The sequence below is a fragment of the Sarcophilus harrisii genome, chromosome 3 (assembly GCF_902635505.1).
Source record: "Sarcophilus harrisii chromosome 3, mSarHar1.11, whole genome shotgun sequence".
Classification (NCBI taxonomy): Eukaryota; Metazoa; Chordata; class Mammalia; order Dasyuromorphia; family Dasyuridae; genus Sarcophilus; species Sarcophilus harrisii.
In genome coordinates, this window is record NC_045428.1 from 172,964,150 (window position 1) to 172,983,020 (window position 18,871).

An 18,871-nucleotide genomic window follows, 5' to 3' on the forward strand; every position below is an offset into this window, starting at 1 on the left:
ACTGTACATGGAATCATGAAGATATGAGTTCATGTGTGGCATCAAACATTTATTAGCTATGTGACCCTAGGCAAATCACTAAAGAGCCTTCAAGGAAAACACAGACTAATGGGAAAGACAATATGCAGAAAAATATATACAAAGTAATTTATATAACTCACTTATATAAGAACTGTTTCATTTCAGCATCCAGTTCATAATCAGTACTTATTTTGTGTATATGGGGATTATAGTCTTAATTTTGGTACTTGGAAATGTATGCAATTTCATTGGTACAGATCCACCTACAAAGATTGAAAGCCCTCCCTTCCTTCTGGCATTGTACTATTCTTTTCTGTCTTTACCAAAATTTCTCCATAATGGATGTGCATTGATCTAATATAATGGAATCCATTTTGTATCCTTTTATTATCTAAAGGATACTAATGGTACTCAAGTTGTACTTCTGTGTCTTTCACTTAATAACCAGCTCACTTTATTTTCAAGCTATCTGCATAGAAGCATGTTTGCATGTTTATATGTATATATGTATGTATTCTCAGTAAAATCTTTAACACTTCTTAAAATCCCATTGCCTTTGCTAGTCACATAGATTCCCTACCTTCTTCTGACATTACAAAGCATTTTGTTTTGTAACGCTGATGTACTCATAACAAAACATGATGTTAAGGACAACTAGAGCATGCAGTGGATAGAGTACCAGCCCTGAAGTCAGGAGAATCTGAGTTCAAATTTGACACTTCCTAGCTGTGTGATCCTGGGAAAGACACTTAACCCCAATTGCCTAGCCAACAAAAACATGATGTTATAATTCTCTCTGTCCCCTTAATTGATTATAAATTCCATGGGGATAGAATCCTTTATTTTTATCTATATTTCCCTCAGTACTCTGCAGATAGACACTTTGCTGCTATTACTGTTGCTTCCAATGTCCCTTGTTTTTCTTTCATTCCAATTTTGATTCTTTCTGAAATTGTGATAGTCCAGGATCTGCAGACATCCTAGCATTTCTGTGAGAATATTGGTGTTGAAGTTATAGGTTTTTTGCAGCAGAGAATTTTTAAGATTATAGAAAGCACTATGTAATTTAAAAAGCACTAAGCAATCTAGCCTAGTTTCCTGTCATTGCACAGTTCTGGCCCCAGAATGGAGTCATACTCATGAGAGAGAAAATGACAAGAGATGTACTTTAATGAAAATGATACTTTTTTTATCCTGTGTGATTTGCATACACGTTTTCCAAATTGGGGTAAAATATAGAGTGAAATGGGGAATGTGGGGTGGGTAATCAACTCAGGGTATGAAAGATCTGGACTCTAGTACTCTATTCTTCAAATAGAAATGAAGCTTGAGTCTAAGACAACATTTATTTGAGAGTTTTTCTTTTATTTTTAAATATTTTTTTACCATATCTAGAACTATCCTTCTAGTTTGAACAACTATTTTTTCATTGCACACATACAAAGTCACCTTATTTAGTTAGCCTTTGGTATTAGGACTGAGTATACGAATCATTTCCTGAGCAAATTCCTTATTCTTTGTGGTATTTTAAACATATACATGAAATTAATGACAGTTTACTCAACAGATTTTTCATTTCCTTTATTTCTGTTCAGTTTCCTTCTGATCCCTGGTTTTTTTCCTTTCCTGGATAATTACTACTCCTTAGGTCTGCTTTCCTTTGCCTTCTTTTATATACAGGTCTATCTGTCACTAGGCTATTCAGTAGAAAATTCTCTGCAGATGTTTTACATCAAAAATGATGAAAGAGAAAAATAGACTCAGATTCTATTTTTTAAAAACCCTAAAAAAACAAAATTGAGAGATCAAAAAATTAATAAAATTAAATATTGGTAACTTTGTCAACCTTAGTCCCATAGAAGTAGGAAGAAATACACATTGCACATATTCCCAAACTATTTCAATATTTTTGTTCTGCTTAAATATTTTTCTTCTCTTTTTAACTTTTAACTATGAGAAATGGTTATAGATGATGCAAAACCAAAATATCAATAAAAGTAGATTTTTTAAGATGTAGGTAATAAGTTATACCAAATGACAGGAATTTACTAAACATCTATGTGCCAGGCATGAGATATACAACTATGAAAAGCATTTAGATGAAAAAAAAACTGCTGCATAAAATTTAGCCGGATTTGTTTCTTTATAAGATATCTAGTTTATGACTAATCTATAGATCATTCAGATCCAATAAATTTCCTATAACTTAATAATTCATCTGGAGACTAGAATGATTATATCAGTTTTTGGTAAGTGTCTTGTTGAGCCTGGGAATACAAATCAACAGGGAGAATTGTTCACAATCATTATTAAAACAAAAAGAAATGAAGCTTGAATCAAAGATAACATTTATTTGAGAGTTTTTCTTTTATTTTTAAATATTTTTTACCACATCTATGATCTCAACAATGGACACAAGTCCTTATCAGTGCAAGTAAACTTGCTTCCAACTTTCTTGACTGGAGAAAAAGTAGGATTAGATTTTTTTATTATTTCTGTCACCTTCCCCAATGTGTGGGACTGCGACCCTTACCCAAATTAAAATCAGAGACTCTCAAGGTAAAAAACAAAAAAAGGATTTATTATGATCTTAGGGGAAAGGGCAACTCCCAACAGACAAGGTGTCACTAGAGAAGTGAAAAGCACAAATTGCAAAACACAAGATTATATAGACCCTAATGTAGAAGTCACCACCCCTTTTCTTCTGACCTTTTCTACCATTTTCTGGGGAATTCTAATTTACTCAAAGACTAAATATCTACCCCAGAAACAAAGACTGCTAGTCAATAACACATTCTTTACAGTATTAGGTACTTAAATACTAATGAAAAGGTCAGAAAGTGGGGACAGGAGGGAAATATTTGTTTATCTAAGATAATCAAACACCTGCAGTTTTTAGCTATAGCTCAATTTGTTACTTGTTCATTCCCTTTTCATACATATCTTTAACAGTATTTCTTACACTGCTTTGTCCATGTGATTCATTATTGCTAATGTGGCATATTCTATTTATGGCCATCATGTGTCTCTCCATTGCCCTTGGAGGCAAAATTTTAAATGGAGTTTAAAAATTCGAATTAGAGTAACTATTTCAAGGCAGCTTTAGACCAAGGTTTCTTTTTATATATTTTCAAAAAATTTTTTTCACAGTAGTATTTTATCTTTCCAACTACATGTAAAGATTATTTTCAACATACATTTTTGCAAGATTTTGTATTCCACATTTTTTTCTTCTTCTTTTTCCCACATCTCCCCTCCCCAAGACAGCAAGCAATCTGATATAGTAGAACAAAGGTTCTTAAACCGGGGTTTAAGTTCACAGTAAACTAGGATGAGGAAAAAAAAATATCATTTTTATTTCAAAATAATTGGTTATTCTTGTAATCCTGTATATTTTATTTAAAGCATTTTAAAACATTATCAGACTACCAAAAGAGTTCATGACACACAAAAGACTTAGAATCCCTGATTTAAACCATTAAAAGGCAACTCTTACTATACAAAACCTGGAATAGGACTCATCAAGAATGGATTGCTACAACTATAGAATGATTGGAATACTTCCAAATCCCTGACCCTAATACTGCTAGTCAGATTGAGGACGTTATTTGGAATCACCAGGATCTTCTGATCAGCCTGGTTCTATCACTAAACATGTAAATCCATTCTAAGTATCCTAAGCATGGTGTAAGAAGCTGATAAATCGCACTTAGCTTTGTTGGGACTTTCTTGAGACTAGATTTTATTATTATTATTATTATTATTTCTTGCCTCTGTCACCTTCCCCAACAAAATCTACTATGATACCAGAGGAGAATATAAGATAGGGATTAGATGAGTTGTGAATGGACTAATAAACAAAACTCCTGGGTGAGAAAATTCTGTGTACTAATGCAAGTTGACAATGTCCCTGCAGTTTAGTCTTAAGAATTGCCTATGAGAGGGCAAAACAAAATTAGGGCAATGATTCCCCAAACAAAACTTGATGATCTGACTCCAGACTGAGCACTCATTGAATCCACAAAACCCCCACATGCAGACAGAGTAACCCACAATCAGGTGAGAAAAATCCCTTCTAACTTGCATGACTACAGGATCTATGATTTCCTCAGTATGAGGAATTACCTACATTAACACACCTCTCTAAACAAGAGCCTGATAAGAAGGGTTAAGTAAGGTGGATTCTACACATGCAAAGATGAAACAGGCTTGTAAATCAAAAGAAGGGCAGTCCTTATGCTGTTAATACTAGAAAAAGATCTGAGAAGTAGTTACTCCTGAAGCTTAAAATTCAAAAGATCTAACCTAGATTATAATCATTAAACAAGAAGACAATCCAGTGAAAGACAGTTGTCTTGAAGCTGAAGGAATGCAACAGTACACATTTTTGTAATAGAATGTAATGAATCTGTGTTTATTTTTTCACATTGGGCAGAGTACTACCACTTCCATTGGAGAATGAAAACCCCAAAGTCACACCAATTCAAATTACAATTTAGGAACTTAGATTTAGACCTGAAGGGATATTAAAAGTCTTTTAGTATGACTCCTTCATTTTAGAAATAGGACTCTGGTATTCCTGTCTCCAGAGCCAGTACTTTCTTCATGATCCACTTATGTTCCTTGTGTGTATGCACATATGCATGTACGTGTGCATGTGTGTGAATGAATGCACATGTGTGTGTGTTAGATAGTTGATAATGTAGATAGAGGGCAGCTAGGTGATGAAATGGATAGAAGTGGGTACTCTTCCTGAGCTCAAATCTCACCTTAGACAATTACTAGCTATATGATTTTGGGCAAATTACTTAACCCTCTTTGCCTCAGTTTTCTCATTTGTAAAATGAGCTGGAGAAGGAAATGGAAAATCACTTCAATATCTTGGAGCAAATCCTTGTATCTCCCATACTCTTCATGCTCCCAGCTAAGTATATAAAGATTTGTTACTAGCAGGTTAACAATTTCTCTCTCAACTGTGATTGTTTCCCAATGTTCTATTCTAGATATTCTTTTCTGTCATTACAATAACTTTGGCAGATCATAAGTTTTAAATGTCTCTGTCTTGATGATTTAAATGTCTTCTATCCCTTGAGCTTCAATCTCTACATAATTAAATGATTATTAGGTATTTCAAGCTGGGTTTCCAGGAAACATTTAAATTCAGTATGTCTCAACCCAAAGATCCCACCTTTTGGGATAAGAACTTACTGTTTGATAAAAATTGCTGGGAAAATTGGAAACTAATATGGCAGAAACTAGGCATTGATCCATACTTAACGCCGTACACCAAGATAAGGTCAAAATGGGTTCATGACCTAGGCATAAAGAATGAAATTATTAATAAATTAGAGGAACATAGGATAGTTTACCTCTCAGACCTGTGGAAGGGAAGGTCTTTATGACCAAAGCAGAACTAGAGATCATTACTGATCACAAAATAGAAAATTTCGATTATACCAAACTGAAAAGTTTTTGTACAAACAAAACTAATGCAGACAAGATTAGAAGGGAAGCAATAAACTGGGAAAATATTTTTACAGTCAAAGGTTCTGATAAAGGCCTCATTTCCAAAATATATAGAGAATTAACTCTAATTTATAAAAAATCAAGCCATTCTCCAATTGAAAAATGGTCAAAGGATATGAACAGACAATTCTCAGATGAAGAAATTGAAACTATTTCTAGTCATATGAAAAGATGCTCCAAGTCATTATTAATCAGAGAAATGCAAATTAAGACAACTCTAAGATACTACTACACACCTGTCAGATTGGCTAAGATGACAGGAAAAACTAATGATGATTGTTGGAGGGATGCGGAAAACTGGGACATTGATGCATTGTTGGTGGAGTTGTGACGAATCCAACCATTTTGGAGAGTAGTTTGGAACTATGCTCAAAAGTTATCAAACTGTGCATACCCTTTGATCCAGCAGTGTTACTACTGGGATTATATCCCAAAGAGATTATAAAGAAGGAAAGGGACCTGTATGTGCACGAATGTTTGTGGCAGCCCTTTTGTAGTGGCTAGAAACTGGAAACTGAATGGATGTCCATCAGTTGGAGAATGGCTGAATAAATTGTGGTATATGAAAATTATGGAATATTACTGTTCTGTAAGAAATGACCAACAGGATGATTTCAGAAAGGCCTGGAGAGACTTACACGAACTGATGCTGAGTGAAATGAGCAGGACCAGGAGATCATTATATACTTCAACAACAATACTAGATGATGACCAGTTCTGATGGATCAGGCCATCCTCAGCAACGAGATCAACCAAATCATTTCTAATGGAGCAGTAATGAACTGAACTAGCTATACCCAGAAAAGAACTCTGGGAGATGACTAAAACCATTACATTGAATTCCCAATCCCTATATTTATGCACACCTGCATTTTGATTTCCTTCACAAGCTAATTGTACAATAATTCAGAGTCTGATTCTTTTTGTACAGCAAATAATGTTTTGGTCATGTATACTTATTATGTATCTAAGTTATATTTTAATATATTTAGCATCTACTGGTCATCCTGCCATTTAGGGGAGGGGGGGGGGTAAGAGGTGAAAAATTGGAACAAGAGGTTTGGCAATTGTTAATGCTGTAAAGTTACCCATGTATATATCCTGTAAATAAAAGGCTATTAAATAAAAAAAAAAAATAAATTCAGTATGTCTCAAAGTGAACTCGTTAGGATCTCTCTTCCCAAACTCAATCCTCTTCCAAATTAACATATTTCTGATGAGAAGCTTCCATTCTTCCAGTCTCCCTGGTTCATAACTTTGGCATTATCTTCAACTCCTTACCCTTGCTCAATTCCAAATGTTGGTAAATGTTATCAGTGGTCAAATCTTGCTGATTCTATTTTCAAAATATCTCTTGAATCCAACTCCTTATTTCTGCTTCCACGACATTACCTTAATTCGGCACTTTAACTAATTTGGTCATTCTGTCTCTCCCCTCTCCAGTTCATTTTGATCAATGTTGTCAGAATGATTTTCCTTAAAAGCATGGGGAATTTAGATGTGACCTTTATACTTCTATTCAACAGACTCTGGTGGCTTCCTATTACATCAAGAAAAAAATATAAACTCCTCTGTTTAGCTTTTAAATCCTTTCACAGCCGGGTTATAATCAGTACATTATTCCCCTTCCTGTTTTCTACAATCTAGAAAAAGTAGCTTTTTCTACGTTCCTTATATGCATTCCATATACCATCTTAGTTGTCTGCCTAATTTTCTTCATGGTCTTGGAGCTAGGAGCTTCATCTCTCTGGAATTCAGTTTCTTCTGAAAAAATTAGAGGGTTAGACTAGTTCATCTATAAGACTCCTTCCACCTCTAGAATTCAGTGAATTTGTAAGTGTCCTTTGGTAGTTCATTAACATCTGCATAAGAAAACATTTGAAGTATATTCGGCTCTTAATTACACATGATAATAGAAACAGTGATTCATAACTGAAAAGAGTAGCAATTTCAGCAGCTGTGGTGATTAAAGTTGTTGGGGGAGGGAAAAAAGAGTTTTGATGCTATTTTGTTTTTTTAACAAATTTGTTTTTAGCAGTAGAGCAGATTGATGTTTCTTTTCAAATTCTATTTTATTTGAGCTACCATAATACAACTTTAACATTTGTATGTTGTTTTGTTTTTCTTTTCAAAGTATTTTCACATCTATTTTCTCATGTAATCCTCACAACAATACCATAAGGCAGGTAGAGTGGATGGTTTTATTCTCATTTTACAGCTGAGGAGGGTTACACCCTAAAGTTACCCAGCAAGGCAATGGGATGTAACAAAAAGACTTTAAAGCTGTGAAGGCCTAAATTCATGTCCAAACTCTACCAATTGTGCCTAACTGTATAACTTGACCAAAGTAGTTTTGCCTGCGTATATACATATATGCATATCCATACACACATATGTTTGTGGCCTAGAAAATAAATAACGAAATACATATCAACAAAGAAGCAAGGACAATGATGGAGGAAGAATGCTAAATTGTGAGACAGTCACCATATCAATTGTTTTTTTTTCTTAAACCTTTATTATAAGGGAGGATTCCATTCTTGGTGGGAAAGAGTAGAGAATTTTCCAAATTAAGAATAACTAGCATTTATATAGAACTTTAAAAGTGGCAAAGCACTTACCTTACATATATTATCTCTCAAGATCCTCATAAGAACTCTCTGAAAGAACATTATTTTTATTTCCAATTTATAGTCAAGAAAACTGAGACAAACAGATCTTAAGTGACTTGTCCAGGGTTATACAGCTAATAAATATTTAAGGCAAGTCTCAAACTCAAGTTTTTCTGACTCCAGGTCCAGCATTCTAATATGTCATCTAGTTGCTTATGGTATAAAAACTGAAGACAATAATAAAACTTTTTTTAATGAGGAGAATAAACTTTAACATTCTGTGAGTCTTAGTAACTTACTTGAATTTTGGTTCCAGATAGATTTTTGTTTGTTTCTTATTTTTTCTACCATTTCATAATGCCTTACAAATTAGCTTGTAATCTCTGAACAAAAAAGAAATAGTCCCAAAGAGTAGTCATAGCAGAAGGTAACCAACCTGGGATTACAAATTTTGCAGCAGTTGTCCTCAAAATAAACAAGATAGTGTTAGATAACTGAGAGTTATGTACTTTGAGATAAACATTCTTAGAAATGGCTGATCTTGGATGAAACTCTCCAGTTTCAGTGAAGCAATGGAGTAATTGTTAGAGACAATATGTGAAAGCTATTCAGGCATGTTAAAAAAGCAAATATTATTGAATCAGAATAAAATTTCACCAGGTTTATACCAATCCTAGGAATTTATCTCCCCCCCCCCAATCCTATTCAATGTTCCTTTTAAAGTTGATTTCAGAATAGCTGATTAAAGAAAAAAGAACTCCTTTAATTATTGCCTCCACTCAAAAGTAAAACAATTTCCAAGTCAATATGAATGAACAGATTATTACAAATAAGAGCTGAAATTTGAAGCACAAGTAAAGCATAGAAACAAGAATGGGTTTTTAAGCTTTTTTTCCCTTGACTTCATATCATGTTTTGAATTACATCAGTCAGCTAACTAGTATTTAGTAAGCCCCTATTATGTGCCAGCCACTCAATGTGCTATGTATTGGGCATACAAAGAAAGGGAAAAGACAGTGCCTATTCTTAATATTAGGAAGATAGAATAATTCCATCAATATGTAATGATAACCAACTGCCATGTGAACCCCATTGGGCTGAAATGTTGGGTTTGCAAGATTACATACATTTAGTCATTATCACCAAATAGCAACTTTCTCTAATGATCTATCAAGGCTGTAATGGGAACTTGTATTAAGGACAACCAAATACAACTGGAATTATTTTGACAATATGATGGCAAATTCTTGAGGACTATATAGTTATTTGTGGATTTGGCCAGAACACTGGAATGTTTTGAGACTTTAAACATTTACAATTTGTATCCATTTAATCTTTTTTTTCCCCCTTTTTCTTCAGAGAAAGAAATTGGTTATGGAAAAGTTCGCATCTAAGAAAGAAACCAAAGTTTTCTCCTTCTAACTAGAAGAAGATAGGGAATATTGGCCTTTTGTTATTTATTTGTGACTATAAAAGCTGACATCATGGTGGGCTGAGCATTTCCTCTGAGCAAACAGAGGCAGAGCTGCAAACTATGCTTGCTTCAAGACAAAGAAAATAACAGGAACTAACCCTATCAAAAAAGCTAATGTGGAGGTGACTCATATTTCCTAGGTGGTAAAACTTGCAGATCACACATTAAAATGTGCCATTGCATTCATGTAGGTATCAGGCACTCACACAACCACAGTGTCATTTTAGAACATAAAAGAAACGTTTCCCATACTCTAATTTTTCTTCTAAAAATAAGGTTATTTTTTCCTCCCCCATAACTTCTATTATTCTGGGGTTTAAATTCTCTAATAGCTGTATGATGAAAATTAAGATATGGGGAATCTTTGAGCAATCTGCATTCTGATATGTACACTAGAAACAATATATGATACAATAGAGACAGTCCTGGTTCTTTCCTTAGAAAATCTATATTTTCTTATCTCTAAAAGTCTTACTTCTAAAGCTTGCTGCCAATGTGAATTTAGGCAAATCACTTAATTCTCTGGGACTCAGTTTATTCATCTATGAGAGGGTTATACAAGATTGCTTCTTAAGTTCTCTTCTAGATCTAGATCTTTGATTTTATATTTCCATTTTCCCCTCTACTTAACCACAGTCTTGACAATTATTTGTGCCCAGGAGAAAATAAAAATTAGTAAACATCAGCAAAGATTAGATTAGATTATAAACTACTTGAGGATAGGAAATATATTTTGATTATTTTTGCATAACTTTCCTAAGTATAGTGTGTTACACATAAACACAAATTATGTAGAAAATTAATATGGAAAGAATTTATGTGCATAGAAAGGGAATAATAGCGATAACAGTGAAAATAAGAATTAAGCCATGATTTCAACTAAAAAAAATCTATTTTATCTTGGGACATTGATGCTGAAGGCATTCACATAGAACACACTCATCTTAAGCTGCTACTCAGCCCTACTACTATCCTGAGAAACCTGCAGTTATCCTGCATTCCTTCCCAACCCTCCACCCCCAGACACAAGTTCCTGACATTTTCTCTTAAGACCCCTTCTCCTCAGATCCATTCCTTGGGCTGAGTAATATTCACAAAGTGAGGATAATGTTAGTGTTGAGTCACTGCACAGGATCCTTCACCCAATTCCTTTGGAACCTAAACGTTATCCTTAAGCCAGATCAGATACAAAGTTATTCATAGATTAGATCTTTCCCTATTCCTTCCTATCCTAGCTTAATCATTTGTTTCTCTCATTTCTCCCTACTTTTTAAACTCTTTTTCTTTCCCTTCTTGTTGTTTCACTCCCATTAACCTTTCTACGTACAACAATAACACTCAGAGAATCAGGTAAGTAATTTGTGCTAGTTCTTTCCTGGTTCATAAATGATACGTTTTAGGTATCAACTTGTAGATATTGAGGCAAAAAAAAAAAAAAAAAAAAAAGAGTAATGAGGATCTAAAAATATTCTCTTTCCTCTATTTCTTTTTTCCCCTTTCTTCTTTTGTTTCTTCTTATCTTCCTTCCTCTCTTTTCTTCCTTCTTTCCTTCCTCCCTCCCTTCCTCCTTTTATCTTTTTTCTTTCTTTCCATCTTCCTTTTTTTTGCCCTTGAGAAACTCACAATCTAGTCATATAATATTATAAGGGAGGAGAGGCACTAGGGAAGATTAGATAAAGCTTCATGTAGAAGATGGTACTTCAGCTGCATCTTAAAGGAAAGTAGGGATGCTAAGTGGCAGAAGTGAAAAGAAATTGAAATACAGGATGGAAGACAGCCAGTATAGGAGGATGGAAATAAGAGATGGAGAGCCATGTATGAGCAACAAGGAGGCCAGTTTTGTTCACAACCACAGGGTGTGAAGAGACACAAATATGTATTAAGACTGAAAAGATAAGTTGGGATCAAATTATGAAAGGATTTAGGTCCCCCAAACAGTTTGTGTTTGAACCTGGAAGTAATAGTGTAGAGCCCATCTTTTTAACATAAATATTCTCAGGTGATGTTATAGGATTGTAAATCTTAACACATCACAATCTCCAAGAATCAAAGATGTGACTCAGATGGCAAAAGAGAAATGAATGGCATATACAATTTAGGCTTCATGTATTTCCAATGATGACTTATTCACAATAATTAGCACAAGAGATATTCCACAAAAGTGTAATAGGAATAAAAGATGGGTGTTTCATATCATGAGTCATAAGGGATACAGTAGGCATAACCCAAGTAGTATACTGGTACCAAAGAAATGGAAAAAGATACAGAAAGATCTCCAGCATACTAGGTAGATCACAGAAATACAACATTCTCACTTTATAGATAAGGAAATAGAGACCCAGGAAAATGAAATCACTTGTCCAAACTCACAGAAATCGTAAGCATCAGAGGCAGCATCCTCTGTGGAACATTTTTGGCATTTTGGTGAATGAAGATAAATTTAACACAGGCTGTGAAAGTGGAGAAGGGTTGTAATCTACATGAATGGAGTTAGTATTCATATAAATGAGTTCAGAGATTCATTGAAATATAATTTATAGACTAAAGTATCAACATATTTTGACCTGAGTTTGAGAGGTCACTTGAGCTCTCTGAGACTCACACCCATTTTCACTCATGAGGGTGTAAAAATGGGTAAGATAATATTAAAAAAGAAAATGGAAAACTATTCCAAGTATCTTTGCCCAAAAAACGCCAAATGGGTCCATGAACAATTGGACGGAACCAAAATGACTGAACAACAATTATTATACTTCCTACTTCAGAGGTTTGCTGGGAGTAAAGATCCTTGCAAAACTTAAGGCAGTACAGAAATAGGAAGGGAAGACATAAAAGAAAGAAATCATTGTGTAAAAACTGTTATTGATATGTCGTTGACTAATAATAAGGTTTTGATTTTCACCTATTCATATACCCTCATTCTGCCTGACAAATGTGAGACAATCTAGCATCTGCCATTTTTTCAAAGAAGGCCAGAATTCATCTGTAGGTATACCACTGGATCATAGATCCAAAGCTAAAAGGAATCTTGTGAACTGCCCCATTTTATAAATGAAAAAACTGAGGTCCTGAGAAACTGATTTGCCCAGAGTCTTGGAAGTACCTGAAGCAGGTTTTTCTGACTATGTAGGTTTGGTACATTTTATAATACTTATATTATTATTATTGTTAATATTTGTTATTACTATTAACCTCTTTTTAGCTGTATTAAATCATTGGGTTCTGATAAACTCAGATTTAATGTATTTTTTATTATAGCTTTTAATTACAAAATATATGCATGGGTAATTTTTCAGCATTGACCCTTGCAAAACCTTTTGTTCCAACTTTCCCCCTCCTTCCCCCCATTCCCTCCCCTAGATAGCAGGTAGACCAATATGTGAAGATCGCGTATTTTAAAATCAGCAGGAGTCCAGAGTCCAGGTTAGGGGAAAATCGTCAGTCTTTATTCTCAGTGAAGAAGGATAGGAGGTGGAAGAGAATCGGCAATAGCAATGTGTGCGGCTGAGTCAAGAAGCTATCTAGACCCGCAGCCACACGACCAGCAGCCAGGAGAATGGACCCAGGCCCAATCTCTCCCAGCTTCTCTTCCTGTTCCTCTCTCTGCCTCCACCCACCAAAATTGTCATTTCCTGTACAACACATCAGGACTTGCACAGAGAGTGGGCAGGGACCATTCTTTATCCAATCATGTATATTAATATAGAGTATAGCCCAATTACGATTTAGCCTCATGTACTTGGGACCTAAGTGCATCAACTCAAACTTCAGCCCATTACATTTCCCTCTTTCTTTTATTTTAGAACACAGGTGGTCATGCCATCCCTGACTCCTCAGGGAGGTCAGAGCCCCCAAGGGGAGGTGATCACAGCCTCCCTAACTTCTCAGGGAAGGAGGTGAAAGCACCAAAAAGGAGGTTTTCTTGGGGGCCAGCCTTAGTCTTAGTTGAAATAAATAATTACTTCGAAATCGCAGCCAGCTGGTAAAAATTGCAAACGTTTATTTCTCCTTACAAATTCGCCCGGTTAGTTGAGGCCTATCTCTCTGCCTGGCTCCAAGAGATCTTGTAGCTTTGTCCTTGGTTTCTGCCTCTGCTTTCTTCAGCCTCCAGCCAGCTCCAACTCGTGGCTTCTCAATCTCCAGTCTGTGGTGAGTAGTCTTTTCTTCCAGAGTGTTCTGTCTCAGAGCCCTGTTGATGTTCATGATCACAAAAAAGACCACTGGTTCAGAGTCCTGGGTTCAAATTCCATCTGTAATATTTATTTAACCTAGTTCTGTGACCATGTTTAAGTCATAATTCCTCTCTAGCTTTGAAGTTTCTGGATGTATATATAGTATAAAGTGCATGATGAAGACCATCTAATCAGGATGAAAATGGTACAATAGAAAGACCACTGGCTATGGAGTAGGAAGACCTGAGTTCTGACCTCAGCCCTGTTACTTATTACCTATATGGCTTTAGACAAGTCACAGCTTCTCTGGAACTAAGTAACATGAGACTAATATGAAAATAGTGGATTAGATGATCTATATGGTTACCTCCAAGTCAGCTGGGTGGTGCCACAGTGCACAGAGTGTCAGGCCTGAAGTCAGAAAGATTCATCATCTTGAGTTCAAATTTGGCCTCAGACATATACTAGCTGTTATATGATCCTGAACAAGTCACTTAATCCTGTTTGCCTCAGTTTCCTCATCTGTAAGATGAGTTGGGGAGGAAAATGGCAAACCACTCCAGTATTTTTACCAAGAAAACTCCACTTGGGGTAATGAAGAATCAAATAGGACTGATTAGTTTCTAAGCCTTAAAATTCTATACAAACAAATAAGAATCTCTTATCTTCATGGAGAGTCAAGAGTTTGGGATTCTTTCACTAATGAACTTTGTGATTTAATTGGCTGACCTATAAAATGAAGAGCTGATTCTGGGTTCTCTCTCTTAATCATTCAGAAGGTCCTTTGGTGAATTCTGAGCTCAACAAGAAAATAGTGAACATCTCTTTTACAGAATTATAAAACATAAATGTGGTCTTAGGGATCATCTCATCAAGTCCCCTGCAGTGAGAGATAAGGAAAATGAAAACTCAGAGGCGTCACATATTTGCCTATACACACATAGACTGTAAGCGGAAGAACAGGAATTTGAACCTGGTGCTCTGGCTCTACAATTCAGCCTTTGTCTGTCTATCTTCAGAGCATGTATTATGATGAACTTTACCCAATCTTTGAATTGTACTACTATCAGTTATATTTAATATTAACAGCACCCAGTACAGGTTATCAACTAATCTCCTTGGACCTGGATCTACAATTCACAACTTGAATTTTCTTTACACACTGAAGAAGAAACAATTGCAATCCCAAAGTTCCCTGTGATTAGTTTTCAATGCAAACTCCCTCCCTCCTTCCCTCCTTTCTTCCCTCTCACCCACTTACTCAATCTCCTTTCCCTGGGGGTCGAGTTGTTGACTTTTTTCAATTAATGGATCTGAACCAGTAGAGTTTGTAGTCCTTTGTTATCTTCAGAGTTTTCATTTATCACCCAACGTTTTGATTTTTTTCTAGTGCAAAGGAAACTAAGGGCTGATCTTTTGCCTTCGTTTCTCAGAGAAAAGATTTTACATTTTTATTTCGTTTTGATCCCCCTTAGACTCTGAGCGCCTTGTGAATTAGGAACTGGCTTTTTGATTGTTGTGTTCTTATCTCTCTTTGCATCGCCAACGTTTAGCACAGTGCCTGGCACATTGTAGACACTTAATAAATGCTAGGTGGTTTTCTGCCTGACCGTTCTACTGGCTTCTTTTATGAACTGAAAAGTATACTAAAGGGAAGCTGCAAGTATGCAAATATTTTGGTTTTACTGTTCCTGCTCTTCAAATGGCCAGTTTTTACTCCGCTCTCACCCCAATCTCCCTCCTCCCCCCTTCCTCCCAAAGTCTACTTCCCCACCTCATTTGTAAACAGAAGGTGAATGTTTAGGCTGACAGAATCATCCGCTTGTGACCAGGTTCCGATAAACTCCTGGAGTAGGAGCAGCAGCAGCAGCCCCGGGCTTGGCACTCTACCCCAGGTGAGGAGTTCTGGAATGCTGGTGTCAGCCTGAGTGTAAAACTCTTCTGTAAGTTGATACAGCTAGGTTTTCATCAAGTTGTTTCCCATAAAGACATCATTGGGTTAAAAGGAAAAGAAAGAAAACATGATGAAAAGAGGTAGTTGAAAGGGGGTGGGAATGGAGGTGGCAGGAGATGAGAGGAAGGAGGCTAGAAGGAGGAGTGAGAGTTTGGCTGAAGCAAGAGCCTGACAGTGTTTGGGAGGAAAAGAAAACACATACACGCACGCACACATACTACAGACGAGAGAAAGTGTTGAATGCCAGCTGCTGGGAGCCTTAAAGAGTGAGTGTCTCCGATGCTTTTGTCTCCTTATATGGTAAAATGATACGGTGGGGGTTTCGCTAGGCTGCGAAGGCAGGCAGCTTGTATCCACACATTCCCGGCCGCTCAGCCGAAATCCGTGGAGCCGCCTCTGCTCCCCTTGCAGGGTGGCGGCTGGCTCCTGCGCGTCCGCTCTGCACGCAGGCCATTGTGCTCGTTTCTAGGCTGCCCATGGATGTGACTCCCCATCCCTGGTCCAGCAAGTCATACTAACGCGGCAGTGGGTGCTCAGTAAGTAGACTTCTCTCTCTGTTTCTTCCTCCCTCTCTCACTCGCTCCCCCGATCGATTTAAATCTGATTCTAGATCTCTTTAAAAGAGAAAAGAAAGGCTGGAGGTATGGCTGAAGGTGTGTTGTTTGAGTAACAAAGGAAGGCTGCCGGAGAGAAGTCTGATCCGCTGAGGAAGGACAAAAAGATTGGGAATTTGCAGATTACAAGTCTAAGAGGGATTCCGGTTTAGCTCTCTTCACCGCCTCACCTTTCCAAAAAGATGGTAAAGAAAGGCAGGAAAAAGGGTTCCTTGGGCAGATGATCTTTTGGATCGGTATTAAGATGTTAAAAAAGGACTGTGTCATATATTTAGTAAACATTTGAACAAAACTCTGTGTGATACTGATGGTCTAATGCCTTGGCGTCTGGCATAAGATCCCGAGTTTCAGTGTCCTTAACATCCCCGTACATATTTTGAGCTTCCAAACTCAACAAAAGAGTGGCTTAATTTTTGTGCTCCAAAGTAGTGTCTGAGAACGCAGGAAATTATCTAGGTCCATCTGCTTAAATCAAGAGTATTTTCTTGTAAATAAGAAGAAAAAACATACTGAAGATAGAAAAGTTCTCACTTTCTTACGGGGAAATTGCAAAACCAAAAAATCCAGAATCTTTCTTTGTTCTCAATTCAAATGAAAAACAAATTTTAAGCTGTATTCCATCTATAGCTATCTTTGATTACTCTGTGATTACTGGAAGGAAAATAAAATGAAAATCATTGGTTTGTATGTTTTTTCATGCTTTTGCTTTAATCATAATTGTTTATATTTACTTTTTACTGAGATAATGTAAAGCACATGTGTTTTTGTTTAGGTGTCCACTTGAATCACTTATTTGGAAATAATATAATTTTAAATTAAGTTAAAATGAATGTATTAGTGAAAATATGTAGAGAAGTATGTTCCAAATCCAGATGCTAAAATCTAATTCATCTCAATGTATTGGTGCCATTGCTGCTTGTGTTGTATTGAGTGTTCATATGTTCATATTCAAAATGGTATTTTGTATAGATTTTAATTGAATAGGAATATACAAATATGACACTTCTGTTTTAAATATTAGTTAAGTGAAAATGCCCTTGTTTTACAACATGTTGGAATGAAGTTTTCTGAATGGTCAAAGACATCCTCATGTTTTTAATCTATCCTTTATATATATATATATATATATTTTTTTTTTTCCCCAAAGAAATTCCATGACTAGAATTAGTCAAGAGTAATAACACATGTTACTTAGGAATCCATAGAGCAATTTTATTAAATATGAGGAAGAGTTTCCTGAAAGTGAGGACTATTTTTAAAAAAATAAAGTCAACAAAAGAAATGTGAGAAAGAGGTCATTATACATAAGAGAGATATTCAACTGTCTAAGATAGTGTTTAGACCCTTAGGTCTTGCCTAAGAGTAAAGAGAATAAACTAACCTGATTTTCCCCTGTGTTTCTCAATACTCTTCTTACTTTGAATCTACCTGTTTTTTTTTTGTTTTTGTTTTTGTTTTTTTTTTTGGAGGGGGGGGGAGGTTTTAGCTATAAATTCCTTGCAAGCTGTTACTATCCTTTGTAATTCCATTATACTGGAGTTTAGACTAGAGGCTAATCTGGATTCTGGGCAGTTTAAGTTAACTCATTGTTTTATTTCTTCTCTACATGTCTACCCTGTGTTTGGACAAAAATAGGTGCTTTTGAATTCTCCTGCCTGGGTCATTCAGCTTTGAGAAGCTATGTACATGTTTACTTTTCTGCTTATTAGGTAGCAAATTCACTGATTCTAAGACTATATCTTCTCATCTTTGAATACCTTCCTAAAATAGGCCTTCATACATAGTAGCCACTCAATAATTATTTAATACAATTTCCCCAATAGACTAGCTCTTCCTTAGTTTTATCAAACAGAAGCCTCTACAGTGATGCTAAATTTATAATTTAAAAAAAACTAAACTTAAAAGAACCCTTATTTTTCTGAATATAAACATTACACTTTAAATATATATTCTGAAATTTTAAGATTAAAAATATTTGGATTAATCCAAATTATTATTATCTATAATAGGCTAGTTCACTTGATGAGTATGTAATACAGTAGAACATAAATTCCCTAATATCAAGGATTTTTTTTTCATTGTTCTTTAATTCTGAAGGTCATGCTCATAGTTGGCACTTAATAAATGTCATTTTTTTTTTAAAAGCTACATCTCACCCGATTACATTTTGTGTCATGCAGTCACCAAAGGGTATGTCTAGTAGAATTTTGGAAAGGACAGTAACAACAATTTTCTGACCACTAGCTCTCATTTTCAGTATCCTTACATCATTGCTAATTTTTTATCTCAAAACTCATCTTCATCAGTCGCAGGAGTCCTCAAACTACAGCCCGCGGGCCAGATGCTGCAACCGAAGATGATTATCCCCCTCACCCAGGGCTATGAAGTTTCTTTATTTAAAGGTCCACAAAACAAAGTTTTTGTTTTTACTATAGTCTGGCCCTCCAACAATCTGAGGCACAGTGAACTGGCCCCCTCTTTAAAAAGTTTGAGGACCC

At 35.7% G+C, this 18,871-nt stretch overlaps 1 protein-coding gene across 6 annotated transcripts in view; it reads left to right on the top strand.

Moving 5' to 3' along the window:
* The window catches only part of FHL2 (four and a half LIM domains 2), a 96,909-nt gene that overhangs the window by 23,611 nt on the left and 54,427 nt on the right, over window positions 1-18,871 (top strand). Inside the window, exon 1 of one of the 6 annotated variants that reach the window (XM_031958795.1) lies at window positions 15,588-15,700. The exons of 3 other annotated variants lie outside the window; for them this stretch is intronic. The gene's annotated coding sequence lies outside the window, so the exon portion shown is untranslated. Of the gene's footprint in view, window positions 1-15,587; window positions 15,701-15,863; window positions 16,026-16,087; window positions 16,296-18,871 lie in introns of those variants that run through there. 2 more of the 6 variants (XM_031958794.1, XM_031958792.1) reach the window with 2 other exon arrangements.